At 35.4% G+C, this 17,414-nt stretch overlaps 1 protein-coding gene and 1 long non-coding RNA gene across 24 annotated transcripts in view; one reads left to right on the top strand and one right to left on the bottom strand.

Moving 5' to 3' along the window:
- Positions 1 to 7,189, bottom strand: part of LOC129912254 (rho GTPase-activating protein 190) — a 70,648-nt gene extending 63,459 nt beyond the window's left edge. For 22 of the 23 annotated variants that reach the window (XM_055990410.1, XM_055990409.1, XM_055990411.1 and 19 more), the window contains exon 1: positions 7,066 to 7,189. The gene's annotated coding sequence lies outside the window, so the exon portion shown is untranslated. The remainder of the gene's footprint in view (positions 1 to 7,065) is intronic. The other variant, XM_055990412.1, reaches the window with a different exon arrangement.
- Positions 7,144 to 7,495, top strand: LOC129912257 (uncharacterized). The gene is made up of 2 exons (XR_008771790.1): positions 7,144 to 7,261; positions 7,321 to 7,495. It is a non-coding gene; the product is annotated as an uncharacterized LOC129912257 (long non-coding RNA).
- The last annotated feature ends 9,919 nt before the right edge of the window (positions 7,496 to 17,414 follow it).

The following is a 17,414-nucleotide window of genomic DNA, read 5'->3' as shown; positions in this document are numbered from 1 at the left end:
ACATAATTACAAAGGTGGACTTTTTCCAAAATTTTAAACTGGAACTTTTGACCGGTTTTTGATGGTAAATGTTCCTTAGTGGGGCTGGTAGAGGCCCAAAAGTACCCTTGAATATTTTTTAGTATTTTTTCCGTAATGTACTATTCAATACACAACTTTTAAGGGGTCTGACGTGAGGATACGCCTTAGAAAAGTTGACGGAACACTCTAATTTACATACACTTTGGCAGCTGTCGGTCGGTCAAAAATTTTGCTTTTGATTTTTGTTTTGTTTTGAACTCCGTAATGTTAAGGCCATGGAATTCATAATGGGTGCATTTTTTTTTTTTTCACAAAAAAAGCTACATTTTGAACACTAACTAAAACGGTCCCCAATGGGGCCTTTAAAAATAAAATAAAACTAGACGAGGAGACCAGGAGAACAAAAAACTGGACAGAACTACCAAAAATGAGACAGGCGAAAATGCTTCTCGGGAACTACAACCAAGAGCTTTTTAAATCATGTATCAGTCTAAGTAGGAACAACCTCAGGTTAATAACTGGTCTCCTCACGGGCCACTGATAATTAAGAAGGCACCTAAATATTTTGGGCCTAGTAAATAGTGCAACACGTAGATTTGTAGCGAAAAAGAAGAAACACCAGATCACATTCTGGGTAGTTGCAATGCATTAATATACCAAAGATTCAAACACCTGGGTCGCTACCAGGTCAAAGAGGATAAATTACACTCTATGAAAATACCCCAAATAATTAATTTCCAGAAAGGAATTAGGTTAGAGGAGGAGCTATAAAATGAGGAACTAACTCATATAGCTGAAAAGGGGGTTACAATAGATCTTATAGGTCGCAGTGCATCTTACACCCCAAATATCAATCAATCGCAATCAACATTGGTTGCAGCGGCAGCGTTTGAAGGCAGCCATATTTTTTTCCTAATTTTTTATGTGTGTATTTGTTCAATAAATCTTATCAGAATTAATTTTTGATCTTTACCTTTCAAAACTCGTTTTTGGATTTTGGATCGAGAATAAACAAATTTTTTGAAAAACCAAAAAAAATCTGTACTTCTTAAGCTACAATTCGAGACCATGAACACTGACATTGGTTGCGGCTTGGGTATACTTCGGATACCCAGAAAAAATACCATAACGTCACTTTTGATATTTCTGTATAAATAGTGTTCTATGTTCACCGACCCTTGTTTTGAGTCATTCAACTTATAATTTTTTTTGTCGGATTTTGTATTAAATGACTATTTTATACATGACTGAATTTTATGTTTGACTGATGGCAACAGTAGTTTATTAATAAAAATTAACATAGTTAGTTTGTTTATTTATAAATTAACCTTTTTTAAAATCAATTTTAATTTTTTTTTTACAAAGTTCTATGAGCCAATTCCAAATAGTTCAAACTACCACTTAGAACCATGTTGCTATAGATAACACAACGATTACACAAGTTTTTTTGGTGTCGAGACTAAGATATACTTTTCTATAGGTTTTTGATGTGCTGAACTCGAATCTGAAGTCAGAAATTTAATATCAGTTCCCGTTTTTGAAATATTACCGTTAGAAGATGCAAAAAAAACTACTTTTGAGGTTATGCTTTTATGTGAAGACACTTTTTTTTTAATATAAATTATAACGGTTTCTTTAACAACTATTTTTCTTCTTTCAAGATCTTTTTAAATCTTTTCAATAACTATTTTATTGTATCGTCAGTTTTTTGGCTTATTGCAATGTATCAAACTTTTTGATAAATTAAGCCAAACACACTTACTTCATTTTAAGATATCTCGAGCAGTAAAAAAGATATTGGAAAGATTTAAACAGGTCTTGAAAGAAGGAAAATAGTTCTTATAGAACCCGTTCTGATTTATGTTTAAAAAAATTTCTTCAAATTAAGGCATAACATCAAAAGTGGTAAAAAAAAAGTTTTTTTTGCATTTTCGGTAATATTTCAAAAACAGGAGCTGATGGGATATTTTTGACTTTGGATTTGAGTTCAGCACATCAAAAACCTATAGAAAAGTATATTTTAGTATCCGCACCAAAAAAAAATTAAATTTTGTAGGCCAGTGTTATACGTAGTTAATTTTCAGTACTGTCTTTATCGAGAAAAAACAAAACTCCGAATAATTATCTGGAATTTTCATTTGTCTATACAGTTGTACTTTTTACTCGGACTTGAAAAAACACCCCTAATAGGGTAGAGTCCAAACCCGTAAGGATATGGGATGAACAAGTTACCAAATTCTGGGAGCCCTAAAGTTGGCCTATCAGCATATTTCGTTTGATCCATTACTTTTGGGACACCCTGTATATTAATCTTCAATTAAAATAGGTTTTAAATAGAAAAAAAGATGTAAATTTTGTTTACTTTGAGGGGGCTGGAGATAGAAAATAAGAAAAAAGCTTTGAAATTCAAGGGTTTCCTATATTCGGGGGCCTTTTATTGAAAAAATTTTTTTTTAAATGGAAAAATATAAATAAGTTTTTGAATTATTTGATGTTATTACTTATTAATATTCAAATTGATTCTAAATTTTTGAATAACAAAAATTTAAATAAAAAACATTTAAATTTATTTAAGCTTGACCTAATAAAGTTAGCCGCCGAAGATGGGACCCTAGACGGCCGAAAATACATAGGAAACAAAGGCCGGATTTAGGAGAACCGGACTTTTTTTTTAAGAACTTAAATAAATTACTTTTGGGAACAATTACACTGTGATAGTTCAAAAAACCGACAGAGGGCTTTCATGTCTACTAAAGATAATTCGAGTATGCTGAACACGATGGCGTTCTTAGTTTTTCTGGATTAGGTCAAATAAGAAAGATTTTTGCATTCGAAATTTTGTTTGCACATGCCAAAAATGAGGGTATAAAACACCATATAATTTCCAATTTTTGATTTTTTATCGATGTAAAATATGGAAAATCTTTTTTTTTTTTTTTTGAAGAATTATACGTAAAAGAAGTTATTTGAAAAAAATCTGTCGAATGACTGTTTAAATCAATATTTTATGGCAAAAAACGTGGACTTTTCTTTCACTTTTTCTTACATTTTTTAACTATAAAGTTACAAATGTATGCGAAAATTCAAATTTTTTTTGTACATATCTTGTATGTGTTAGTGCTCTGGAATATTATACATATGTAGATGTAGATATTTAATTAAGAAATCAGGTATGGTATCAATATTTTTATTTAAATTTTGTTTAAGTTCAAAAGCTCATTTTTCTTTCAATTTGTTTTAAAATTAAAAAACAACACATAATATTTTTCACAGTCCATCTTTAACTTAAGCGGGGTTTTCACTTTAACGAACCCCGTTTAACTGAAGAAAATATTTGGAGATCAGAAAAGTGTTTCAGATAAGCGGGTTTTTCTCTTAAGAGGGTTTCTCTTAAGCGGGTTTTTATGTAATATCAAATTTTGTTGGTAGCATGACCGTTTCTTTTTTTGAAAATGGAATCTATTAGCAATAATCATACTCGTATGGTATATCTTCATCGGTTTCCACCATAGCACATGATTTGTGGGACCATTTGGTACATAAAAAGGACATTAAAGGCATCCACCTTTTGATTTGGATTTTAAAAGCAGCTGCAAGCAGAACAATCACCACTTACAGTTATTTGGTGCCTGTCGCTTATCTGTTTTGACTCCTTTAACGGTCATCTATGTTTTATTTATTTTTTTAGCTACTTGAGCCCATGGGCGTTTTGCCTCCTTCCGATCTTACCCGATATTCTAGAATATTTTTTTTCTTAAGGTTCAAACCTTTAGGATTCATTCTTTCACAAAAAAATACTCTTAACTATCTTACTGTTAAAAGTGCAACTTACTTTTAACATAAACGGTAACGATTTGTTGAAAAATCACAAAAGTTGCCATAACTTTTCGGCGTTTCAACCAAATTTGCTCATACTTTCAGACATGGTCGATCATACCAAAAGCCACTTTTCATTTTGCAAGTTTTGCCAGTTATATTTTTTTTTTTTTTGCATAGAACATAGTAAGAAAACGATTTTGCCCCCACTTCCCCTGCATATGTATTGCATTTAAACATTTTGTAATTTTTGTATTTAATAAACTAAAAAATTGAAAAAAATGCTGTTTTACTGCTACTTTTTCACTCTTAAGCTTAACCAATATTGTAGGTAGGTAGGTACTACCTATTCGTATTTGTAAACATAGCCATATTCTATCCTGAAATACAAGATCAAATCGTTTCCACCGAGTGATGCATTTTAATATAAGCAATACGAAAAATAGAAGAAAAATCGACGATTTTTTGCCATAAAATAATGATTTAAAATGTTTTCGTCAGATTTTTTTCAAATTACTTTTTTTACGAATAATACTTCAATAAAAAATAGATTTTCCATCATTTTACATCGATAAAAATCATAAATTGGAAAATATATGGTGTTTTATACCCTCATTTTTTGCATGTGCAAACAAAATTTCAAACGCAAAAATCTTTCTTATTTGACCTAATCCAGAAAAACTAAGCACGCCATCGTGTTCAGCATTCTCGAATTATCTTTAGTAGATATGAGAGCCCTCTGTCGGAAGAAAAAAGTTCCATTTTCGAACACAGAGTTATTAACTTTTTTTAATTTCACCGAAAAAAGAAATAAAGTACATTTTACTTCAAGAATCATTCGAAAATATTGATATTTGATGTTTTTGTGCTTCATTGTATAAGAAAAAATCCTTAAGGGGCCGACTACTAGCAAATCTACCCTACTTAATTACATAAAATTTTGAAAAAAATTAGTTTGAATTTTTTTTTTCCATTTTTTTTTTTTCTTCAAAATTTTGATGTTAAAAATTAATTTTTCAAAAAATGTGCCATCAAATAGATTTGTTTACAATTTTTGTAAAAGAGTAGGGTTTTGGCTTTACAAAAAGGTATAGCACGTTATTGTAGGTGCAACCGTTGATTTTAAATAATTTTTTTTTTTCAAATTAAGTCAATTTTTTTCTAAATTGCCCTTCCCCGCTAAACGAAGGGGAATAGACTCCCCCCCCGCCACCCCCTAACTTACGATTTTTTTCTTGTCTCAACCCAACCTACACGCTTTAGCTTTTTGGCACATTGCTTTTGCTACGCTATCTTTTATATCCAGCTTCTAATTTAATAACACTCAGCGGTTTTATCTTCTTTTATAACCCATTGAACGATTCCTGTAGTAAAAATCCTAGAACATAAAAGTTCCTTTCTGTAAGACATAATTAATAGCCTAATAGTACCTAGGTAGGTATACCTATCGCAAGTGAAAACAATGAATTTTTATTAATTTTTTTGTTGAAATAAATAGGCTTTAGGCTACTTAATTATTGGTTTATTGGAGAACCAAACAATAAGTGTTAGCCTTACGATTTTCAAAATTTTTTGTTAAAAACGAACTTCGTGGAAACATATAACTTTGCGAAAAAAACAATAAGGTGTTTTTTTTTTAAATTTTTGTTCGCAAACCTTACGATTTTGTTTTAATTTAGCAAAAACCAAGCTTTTTATAAATCAAGGCATAAATACTTTAATCATAAATCTATTCGCGTATCCATGCGCACCATGCCAAATCATCTTGAAACCCATATATGTACCTACCTAGAACTGCGGATTTTATTAACGCCTTTTCAAGTTTTTTTTTATAATTTATTTAAGTAAACATTTAAAAAACATATATTTGTACAATCGTTAGAAAAGAAAGAAAACAATTTCTAAAACGAACAACAAGCAGACACAGACCAAGTAGTTTTTGTATAGGTATAAAATAAAATAATTAAGTATTCCATCAATATATTTAAACAGTCTAGGTATCTTAACATGAATTGTTGCTATTGATGTTTTGTTTGGCAGTTAACTTTGCAAATAGAGATGACGACGCATGATCAAAAGAACAACACGAAAATCAAAAAACGAACTAAAAATGTTACTTTTATATTCTTTCCAGAACAAAAAAATCAACAAGTACCTAATTACTTTTGTTTGGTTCAAAAATAAAAATAAACACTCTTACAACTTAAGAAAAGGATAATTTACTTCCAATGTTTTTTTTTTTTTTTTTAAATATAAAAGTTGTTTGGAATATAGGTACCTACACAAAATATACCTTTATTGAGAATTTTTTTCCCATCTTCTTTTCGATCAAGAAGAAAGTTTATGTTAAACGAAATCGAAAAAAAAAACAATCTCGGTATACAGGTTCGCCATCGCCTGCTGCTGCCGTGCGCATTATCAATGAAAAAAGGAGCAGTGCAACAGACCTTTCTTCCACGGCCACTGTAGACACCACCCTTCGGACTTCCCCTACCCAACTGCCACTTCCACTCCCAATATTGCCGTCGCCTCCCTCACCAGTTAATCCAAAACCCAACAAATATTTTTTGTCCCTTCCCTTCTAACTATATTCCCCCTCACCGACCACCCTTAGACGAATTTTCCTTCCTAACTTCATCATGCATCCACCTAGACACCCTTTTTCCTGTAAGTATGTATGAAAGTATGCACCCAAACAATAAAGGACATTTTTTAATCAATTACTGTAATTTCTTGTAGTTTTTTTTTTTTACATAGACGCAAGATCAATTAATTAATAAACGACCGCGTACAGTATCCGGGAAGAGAAAAATTAAGGCATTGCGATTTTTTTTTTGTTTCTTAATTATTTTCATGTCAAGGCAGAACGTGGTGTAGGTGGTACCCACTCGTCTGGTTTGGTACCTATTCTACATTGTTCTTTTTTTTCATATATTAATGAATAAGAATACAAAACTGCACTTTAATTGATTTTTTTTAATACTTTTTTTTCCTACTAATCAAAAAGGTACGCCGTATGAAATTTAACAATTTCCGACATTTCGTCGTTCGTCGTAGTAACTTGTCGATGAAAATGAAAAGACCGAGAGATAGAGACACATTTTTTTAAGAGGCTTCATAGAGAAACTTTTTGTTAGAAAAGATTGATGGATAAATATTAAATAAAGAAAATTACATGAATGCTGTATAAATGAATTTATTTTTTTTTAAGAAAATATTTTGACTCACTTTTTGTTAATAATATTTTCGTTTTTTTTTCTTTCTTGTTGTTAATAGAGAAGCACAGAAAAAATATAATCAAAAACACTAAATCGAGGTACACACACCGTCGAGGAAAAAATTTCGAACTCTTTTTTTCTTTTTGTGAAAATTTCTTTACAAAGGAAAAAAAAAGAAACCGAATGTCGGTTGGTTTTGTTGGTTGGTATGTATGAAGATGACCTTTATAAGCACTCAATTGACTTTTTTCATTACTTTTTGCAGTTCACACTTGCCCGATTTGTATTGAAATTTATGTTGTTTTTGTTCAATTAGGAAACTTTTTGGTTGATATTTTTGTTAAATTTTTTAATATCGACAACATTTTTAAGCAAAAACAATTGGAGAAAATTTCATAGTTAAGAACTACCCGCCGCCCCATATGACGCCATTTGTAAAATTCTTACTTTGGTTTTAAGTGAGAAAAGTTTTTTTTTTTTAAATGAATGTATGTAAGTGCGAGGGAGATGGAAGGACATGAAAACACGAATACAAATGAATGAATACTGCAAACTGCATACTATGATTCTATAATATAAATTTACAAGTAAAAATTCAAAAATGGTTGATGTTTTTTTTAGTGTTAGTGCGTTGTTGACAGCTGGATGACAGTTGAGGTGTTGCCCGATGAATTGAAATATTTCTTTAAATTCTAGCAGTTTAAAGGAGGTTTAAAACTTAGCTACAGTAATTTATGTACACTAGGAACGAAAATTGAAAGATACAAGTTTTGTTGCTCCAGAAAAGATGTATACAGCCATATTTATTAGATTTGCTTAAATTGGCTCTCAAAGGTTGTTTAGTTAAGCTTGCTTAAATATATAATACGTCTTTAAGCAACGTTGCTTAAATTTGTATTTATAATCGAATTCCCACAGATGATTAACTAAACGATATTTGTGTCAAAAAATGAGGGAAATTAACTAATCTAGTACAAAATACTACAAAATTTTAGAAACATCACGTGGTTTTTGACATTTTGTAAGTATGTATTTGAAAACAAATATTCTTAAATTTGACTGCAAACAAAAACACTGATTAGGTCGTTGACGATGATTTTGCTTACGTCGGGTTCCTAAATAAAATGCGCAGATCAAGCCCAGAAGAAGGAGTTGATTTTTACTAACCATTTTATTGAGCGAAAAAGTAAAACACCTTATTGACCACAAACGAGCAAAAATAAAACAAAACAAAAAAGATTTTTCTTTTATATTGTAACGTTTTATTCCGGGTTCACAATAAAACTTATTTAATTTCCACTTATATTTCCGTTCAAATAAGAACACACTTTATTTCAACTCAATTTACTTTTATTATTCGCTCAAACAAACACACTTTTAAATCACTTTATTTACTACTAACAATTCGCAACACTTTATTTCACTTTGTACTGTACTCTTTCACTTTCAAGATTAAACTGTCTCCGGTCGGTGTCCACGCTGCCCTTTTATACCTGAAATTCGGAATTCGAGAATGTCTTCGAAGGTTCTCGTCTTTGCTTCTCGAAGCTTCCTTTCCAAGAGGGGGCGCTTCATACTTCCAGTCCAGTGGGATATTTTGGGATATTCAGCAGTCGAGGGAATTTCTTTGGATGCGTTCAGAGGGTAGTTTCTTAATTACTAAAGGTCCGTTCACATTTCTACCTTTACTGTAGCAGGTAGTGTGTTCAGACTTTTATCTTAAAAGTAGTTCGGTAATTCATCGTTACATTGCCCCCCTCTTAGGATTGTTCGTCCCGAACAACTCCATTGCTTCTTTCACCATTATAACGATGTAAACGGTCACAATGAACTACCTTTAATTTGCCTCTTACCCCTCTCTGTATACGGTAAACCACGTCGTTGATTCTGGTTATTACTGTGTAAGGGCCTTCCCAGTTTTGTTGTAGCTTCGGTGATAGTCCCTTTTGTCGGTGGGGATTGTAAAACCACACAAGTTCTCCTTCTTGAAACCCTGTTGCTGTCGCTCGCGCGTCATATCTTGTTTTCATCCTGTCACTAGACGCTTTTATATTTGTCCTTGTCCGTTGGTGAATGTCAGCCAGTGTTTCTTTCAGGTTATCAACATACTCATCTATTTCCTGTGGCTCATTTGGAACACATCCGAATTTTATCTCACTTGGCAGCCGTATTGTAGAACCAAAAAGGACTTCCGATGGTGTATGTCCAGTGGAACTATGTGTTGCACTTCTATAAGCCATCAAGAATAATGGAATATGTCCATCCCAGTCTCGTTGATTATCGTTGACTACTTTTGACAGGTGTTCTTTAAGTGTCCTGTTAAATCGCTCAACCATCCCATCAGATTGTGGATGAAGCGGTGTTGTTCGCGTCTTCTTGATGCCAAGGAGTGAGCAAACCTCTTGAAAAATCTTAGATTCGAAGTTCCTTCCTTGGTCGGAATGAAGTTCCATGGGTACTCCGAACCTGCTCACCCAATGAAAGACAATCTTATCCACAACTGTTTTGGTTTCCTGGTTTGGGATGGCAAATGCCTCAGGCCACTTGCTGAAGTAATCCATCACTACGAGGATATACCGGTTTCCTTTGTTGGTTTCGGGAAAAGGACCTGCCACGTCTATTGCAATCCTCTCAAAAGGTGTGCCCACATTGTACTGATGCATCTTGCTTTGCATTTTTCTAGCTGGCCCTTTGCTAGCGGCACAAGTATCACATTTTCGGCACCACTTTTCAACGTCTTCTCTCATACGTAACCAGTAGAATTGCTGGCGTACCTTTTCCAGCGTCTTGTTGATGCCTAAATGGCCTCCAGAAGTTCCCTCGTGCATCTCTCGGAGAACATCATTGACCTTTGACTGAGGTACGATTAGTTGCATTACATAAGATTTACCATCTGCGGATTCCCACTTACGCCTGAGTAACCCTTCTTGCACATGAAGTGAGTCCCATTGTGCCCAATATGCTTTGAGATTGGGGCTTCGGTCGGAGATGTCGGCCCATTCTGGTTTCTCTTCATGTTCCTTCCATGCAAGGATGGGTTCGATGTCCGAATCTTCCTGTTGGGCCATCCTGAGTTCTTCATTACTCCAGCCGCAAATGGGATCAGCTCTCGTTCTTCTTACAGCGACGACTTCCTTTTCTTCTAGTCGTGTGCAATGCTTGCAGTCTTGCTTGCACGGGCGCCGAGATAATGCGTCTGCATTTGAATGCAGCTTTCCTCTTCGATGTTGAATCTGACATTGATACGTCTGAAGTATCTCGATCCATCTTGCTACTTGACCCTCTGGATTTTTGAAGTTCAAAAGCCAATTTAGTGCACCATGATCTGTGCGAAGAAGGAACTTCTGTCCATAGATGTACTTATGGAAGTGCTTTGTTGCCAATACTAGAGCTAGAAGTTCCCTTCTGGTCACGCAATAGTTTCTTTCTTGTTTCGAGAGTACCTTGCTGAAATAGGCATCGACCTTTTCTTCTCCGTCATGAACTTGCGATAAAACAGCACCAACTCCAACATTACTTGCATCTGCATCAATGATGAATTGTTTGCCTGGAGTCGGATAGGCCAGCACAGGAGCTTCACATAACCGCAGCTTCAGTTCCTGAAAGCTTTTCTCACACTCACCTGACCATTTAAAGGGTTTACCCTTCTCCGTAAGTTGGTGCAAGCTTTTGGCGATTCTCGCAAAATCCTTCACAAATCGTCGATAGTACGTTGCCAGACCGAGGAAACTCCGAAGTTGATGCTTGTCCTGAGGGGTTGGCCAGTTCTTCACAGTGTCAACTTTTTCAGGATCAGTCTTCACTCCTTGGGATGAGATGATATGCCCCAAATATTTAACCTCGGTCTTGAAAAGTGCACATTTCTTTGGATTCAACTTAAGATGTGCTTCTCGTAGCCTCTGGAATACAGCCTTTAGGTTTTTACAATGGTCATCAAATGTTTTTCCGTAAACGATGACATCATCCAAATAGACTAGGCAAGATTTCCAGGTTAATCCATTCAAAACGCACTCCATCAAGCGCTCAAAAGTAGCTGGGGCATTACATAGCCCAAACGGCATGACATTAAACTGCCACAGACCATTTCCTGTGGAGAAAGCCGTCTTTTCCCTATCTTCTGGATGGATTTCTACCTGCCAGTAGCCACTCTTCAAGTCCAAAGTCGAAAACCATTGTGCTTCTTCCATTGCATCTAGAGTATCGCTGATTCTTGGCAGTGGGTAGCTGTCTTTCTTCGTCACATCATTCAGCCTGCGGTAGTCGACACAAAATCGAGTGCTTCCATCTTTCTTTTTGACGAGAACTACCGGTGATGCCCAAGGGCTTTTGGAATTTTCGATCAGCCCATCTTTCTTCATTGTCGATATCATTTCTTCAACTTCACCTTGTTTGGCCAAGGGGAGACGTCTTGCTGGTTGACGAATCGGTCTAGCATCTCCTGTATCGATTCGATGCTGCACCAGTTGTGTTCGGCCGTACTGCCCGCTGGGTGAAGAGAAGATATCAGCATATTCGTGAAGAAGCCTTCCTGCAACATTAAGCTGATGTTGACTCAAGTTGTCTGATTTAAAAATTTGAGTCTTTAGTTTCTCCGAGTTCATAGTCATCTGTGTGTCCACCTCGTTGATCTTAGTTATTGCGGCCACAGATTCACATTGGCCAACAACTTCTCCTTTCTTAAGCTTGATTGGGTACGGTTTGATGTTAAGTATCCGTACAGGTACCATGTTGTTCTTTGGTGCCACAAGAGTCTTCCCGATGATGACGTTTTGGGACCTTTGCTCAACTTCTGGCTCAACCATGAGGTATCGATGGCTTCCAATATTCCCCTTTAGTTTCGTCCACACAAAAACTTCTGAAGAAGGAGGCAGGCACATGTCTTCTTTGATGACAGTTCTAATTGTTGTTGAATTTTCGTTGCCATAGATCATTGGGATCTCCACATTTCTGTATTTCAGGACTTGATTACCTATATCCAAAATGATTCCATGGTCCTTCATGAAGTCGATTCCAATGATGCACTCGTCACATATATCTGCCACCAAAAACATATGCGAAAACTCTAGTTCTGCCATACGGATCGTAAGACGAACTTCACCGTACACCCTTGCTGCTTCTCCTGTGGCGGTCTTCAGACGGTAGCTGTTGGTGTTATGTAGCCATGTCATCTTCACCAAGTGTCTTCGTACAATAGAGGCGGTGGCACCGGTGTCAATTGTAGCCACGTGTTGTTTGTTGTTTATGGTCGCCTCCACTGTCAGACTTTTGTTGTCTCGTTTAGTCTGTGAGACTTGAATTGTGGTTCTGGGGCCATCGATACCAGAAACCAGCTTCTGCCCCTCGAAGGTGGTTCTTACTCGTTTCCCGAATGGGAATCAAGATGAGCATGAGTGTTAGTTGTATCGCTTACCTGTTGTTGGGCAATATTCCTGTTTCCACAGTGTTCGCAAGCAGTTCTTCTTGGTGGCAATCTGCACTGCCGCTGGAGATGTCCTGTCTTTTTACAGTTCCAGCATCGAGCAGCTCCGTCTCGCTGGTTTCTTTGGAATGCGAGTTTTTGACAAGAGCATTCCTCCACTGCAACTTCTCTTACCCGATGAACGCCTTGAGAAGCCTGTTCTGCTGCTTCCATAGTGAGTGCAAACGCTAATGCTTCAGGAAGGGAACGTTTTCCAGCTGTTCGAATTGCTCGCTGAAGATTTATATCAGATACAGCACGTACAAAGGCTTCTGTCGCAAACTGATTGATAATGTCGTCTCCTGCTGTCGGATATGCCAGATGAGCTAACCTTTCAATATCTGCTTGGAGTTGTTGCAGAGTTTCTCCTCTCTTCTGGACTCTTGTATTGAGTTGGACGCGGAAGACCTCCTGCATATGGCCATCTCAAAAGCGTTGTTCAATGACCTGGACAAGAGCGTTAAAGTTACCATTCTTTTCTGGTGGTAAAGTTTGTAACAACTCAGCAGCAGGACCTCTAAGAGCAAGAGTCAGCGCTATACATTTGTCTTCGTCATCCCAGCCATTTGTTGTGGCAGCTGCCTCAAACTGTTTCTTGTAGATCGACCAAGAACTTTGTCCATCAAAGGTTGGTGGATGCATTTCCTTCTTCTTTGAATACTCACCAGAACTTTCTCGGGCCTTATTTTTTCGAACCTTGTCCAACTCTTTAGCCATGTCTTGGAATTTATCTTCGAACTTTGTGTCCATCGCCAACAGCTTTTCTTAGACACGTTCGTCAAGAGCAGTGAACTTTTTCTCGAAATCAGCAAGTTTTCCCTCTAAGAGATTTTTCTGTTCTTCAAGAAGGTTCTTTTGCTCATTGCCTTGTTTCTCCATTTTTTCGAGAAGATTCTGTTGTTCACCCTTTTGCTCGGTACGTTGTTTTTCCATTTGTTCGAGAACACTCTGTTGTTCACTCTTTTGCTCGGTACGTTGTTTCTCTATTTGTTCGAGAAGATTCTTCTGTTCATCCTTTTGTTCTTTCCGTTGCTGTTCCATTTGATCTTTCTGTTCTTCAAATTTTGCAAGGAGAACAGCCATCATGGATGACATATCGGAACTAGTACTTACTCGTTCTTCTACCATTTCAACTTCGAATTGAAATGTATCCAAATCTTCGTTTTTCTGGGTTAAATAATCCTGCAGACGAATTATGAGGTCATTTTTCGATCCAGCAGTAGGAAGACCTCGTTTAGTTAATTCCGCCTTCAGCTCAGTCAAACTTAACAGATTTAATGTCTTACCCATTTTAACTTTTTTTTTTTTTTTTTTTTTTTTTTTTTTTAAACGCGAGCACTTTTACTTATTTCAAAATGTTTTAAACTTTGTTTATTGTTCAAACACACGCGCACTTTTTATTTTATTCGCGAAATTATCTGATTCGCACAAATTAATAAGTTTTATTCCACTTTTCTGACACCAATGTAACGTTTTATTCCGGGTTCACAATAAAACTTATTTAATTTCCACTTATATTTCCGTTCAAATAAGAACACACTTTATTTCAACTCAATTTACTTTTATTATTCGCTCAAACAAACACACTTTTAAATCACTTTATTTACTACTAACAATTCGCAACACTTTATTTCACTTTGTACTGTACTCTTTCACTTTCAAGATTAAACTGTCTCCGGTCGGTGTCCACGCTGCCCTTTTATACCTGAAATTCGGAATTCGAGAATGTCTTCGAAGGTTCTCGTCTTTGCTTCTCGAAGCTTCCTTTCCAAGAGGGGGCGCTTCATACTTCCAGTCCAGTGGGATATTTTGGGATATTCAGCAGTCGAGGGAATTTCTTTGGATGCGTTCAGAGGGTAGTTTCTTAATTACTAAAGGTCCGTTCACATTTCTACCTTTACTGTAGCAGGTAGTGTGTTCAGACTTTTATCTTAAAAGTAGTTCGGTAATTCATCGTTACAATATTATTTTAATTTTTATTGAATGCATTGCAAACCAACTGTGGTTCATCATCAGCAACACACTAATTTGACAAAAAAGAAGAAGAAAAAAGAAAGTAAGTAAAAAGCAAAAAGAAAGAAAATTGAAGAAAAGCTTTACATCAGAGATACGTACATTTTTGCTTAGGTGTGCGTAAAAACACCGTGGCTACACTATGTGTGTTTTTCACATTTATTCACGAATACAAAAGAGATTACAACAACACGAAATAAACAAATGGGTTTTGGGGGGTAAAACGTACGAAAGTTTCCCATCTCCTTTGGGTATCTCTGCTTTACATATAACAATTAGAGTAAAAGAGAACATTTAAATAAGATTAAACAAAGGTGACATAATATTGCCATTATCACTATTCATAACATTGTTGTTGTTGTTGATGTAAAGACTTTCATATTCATCAAGTCTGCGGTTGTTGGTGACGTGTTTTATGAGCTTAACATCTTCTAATCTCACATTGAAATGGTTGTTGGCGAGGGCGGGCGTGAGCAGCGACGGAGGATTTTTCGGGTCTGTTGAACTTGATGTGATTCGAGTGTTCGTTAAATCGGACACCAATACTTCGTTTTGTCTGCCCGATGTAAACAGCGTTCCAGTCTCCACATTTGATTTCATATATTCCCGATTTGTTGACAGCTGGGGATTTGTCCTTAGTTGAACCATAGAGGAAGGAATACCTAGAGACGCGACTTCGGTTGGTTTTTCTCTTCCACCCTACAAGCTGCAATGAGAGGAAAAACTCCAATTGTACTTTTCACACGTATTCACAGATAGGAAAACAAGAGAAAAATAAGAGAGATTATCTGAAATTAAATTTGCGGGTGTTTTAGGTAAGGGGGGTACGAGTCGGCTCTCTAGGTATTCCTTGCTCTATGAGTTGAACCAAGCATATTTTTTATTTTCCCATTACTTGAGTAGACGCATTCTATATTTTGTTGTTTTAATTTTGTGTTCATTTTTTTTGTAATTGGTGGAAAATACGTCATCGATGCTCTTTTTGTATTGTTGTTGTCGTGAGAAACTTGTCCCACAAAATTATTTCACTTTCAAAATTACATTGATCCCTCAAAGATTTTTTCGTGGTGGGACGCACCTATTCTCTCAGAAAAAAAAATTGTGTACAAGTACCCAAACGCTTTTACCACCAAATTTTCTGCTACTTTTTCAACAACATCAATTGAAAAAAAAAATATAGAAACGAAAAATATTAAAACCACTTTGTATTGTTTTTGAAACACTTTTGTTATTATTTAGTTCATAAAATATTGATTTATTTTGGGTAGGTATAACACCATATAAATAAATAAAAAAAAAAGCCACACCGCCATGTTTGTAGTTTGTTTTGTTTGTTGTGCGACAAGAAAAAATAAAGAAAAACAGAGAAAGCACTACCTTTGACAGATTTCAGATTTTTGTCCAATGAATTTTTTGGGCAGGAATTCCCAAAAATTGGAAACTGTTTTCTCTCTTGTGGCCATCTTTTTTGTGTGAAAAGATGCACTATTTCAGAGTATCCAAACAGGAATTGGGTTAAAAATATTGCAAAAAGTAGAAATGTTTCTGTTTTAGACAGACCTAATATTGGCAAAGAATATGAGCAGGTTCATTTTGTATGGCGTCTTGCCATTTAAAAAAAAAAAATGGCGGAACGTTTATACAACGTATTTACGTATTCCCGTATTCTGATTCATCTGGTTCTCCTGATTCATCTGGCTGGGTGAACATCTGGTTGATCATCGGAACGCAGATTAAAGCCTAGTACGCTACGTAGCTAAAGCGAAACTAAAAATTTTGAAGTTTCCAAAGGCAACAGTAAACATGTCAACGAAAACATACCATCGGGTTTTATAGCAGAGTAAAAATAATAAAAATATACATAATTAAAAAAATTCAAGAAAAAACCTTAGAGGATATAATATATGGAGTGCTTGTTCCTATACCTAATACATTGTAACGCCATATGCATGGATAGGGGTCGCTTCCTTCGTTTTTCAGTGCGAGTCCGGTTCCGCAGCTGTAAATAAACACGCTTGTTGATGACAGCCATCAAATGAAAATAAAATGGAGGAATGCACTCATCGAAAAACTTAAAGAAACTAGAGCCCTTTATAAAAGCTCACGGAACTAACAGCACAAGCACTCCATATATTATATCCTCTAAGGAAAAAACATCACAAAATAAGTTTTGAAGCAAAAACAAAACAAATTTACTTTCGTTCAAGATTTCGTTATGCTATGTGTGGTTCGCGAACGAACTAGTTCAATGAACTAGTTCAGGGATGGCGAACCAATGGCTATTGAAAGAGTTATCGGAAACGCTTAAGTTTATTATGTACCCTGATGTGACATCCTTTGATAAAGGTAACTTGCTGCTTAAAAAAGTAGGCGCTTGCTTTCTTGACAATATCTTCGTATACCCTCAAGTGAGTCCTTATTTTTCAAAAAACTTATAACATTAAAGATTAGCTTAGAAACATGTTGTCAAATGAATCAGTCTGCATTTTGCTTAAGGTGACGAAATACAGCGAAATATATCGTTCACTGTTTATTTTTTCTTTGTTTTTTTTTTTTTTAAGTTAATCTGAAATTTCGTTATTTTATTAACATGAATTATAAACAGACTTTCAAACACTTAATTATGTTTACAAAAAAAACTGCGTAGTTTAAAATTATTTATTTTTGTTTCTGTTTGTCACTAATAAACTAGATCAAAAATGTGTGGCACGCCAAAGGCGCTTCAAATAAATTATTTTCTTAAAATGGCACGGGGCTCTATAAAGGTTCGCCATCCCTGAACTAGTTCATTACAGTGAAGAGTGAACTAGTGAACTTAGTTCAGATACTTATTTGATCACGATTTGCAAAATTGAATTTTTTTCGATATTAAGTATTATGGAATTTCG

The sequence above is a fragment of the Episyrphus balteatus genome, chromosome 2 (assembly GCF_945859705.1).
Source record: "Episyrphus balteatus chromosome 2, idEpiBalt1.1, whole genome shotgun sequence".
Classification (NCBI taxonomy): domain Eukaryota; kingdom Metazoa; phylum Arthropoda; class Insecta; order Diptera; family Syrphidae; genus Episyrphus; species Episyrphus balteatus.
This window is presented reverse-complemented; position numbering and strand designations above follow the sequence as displayed.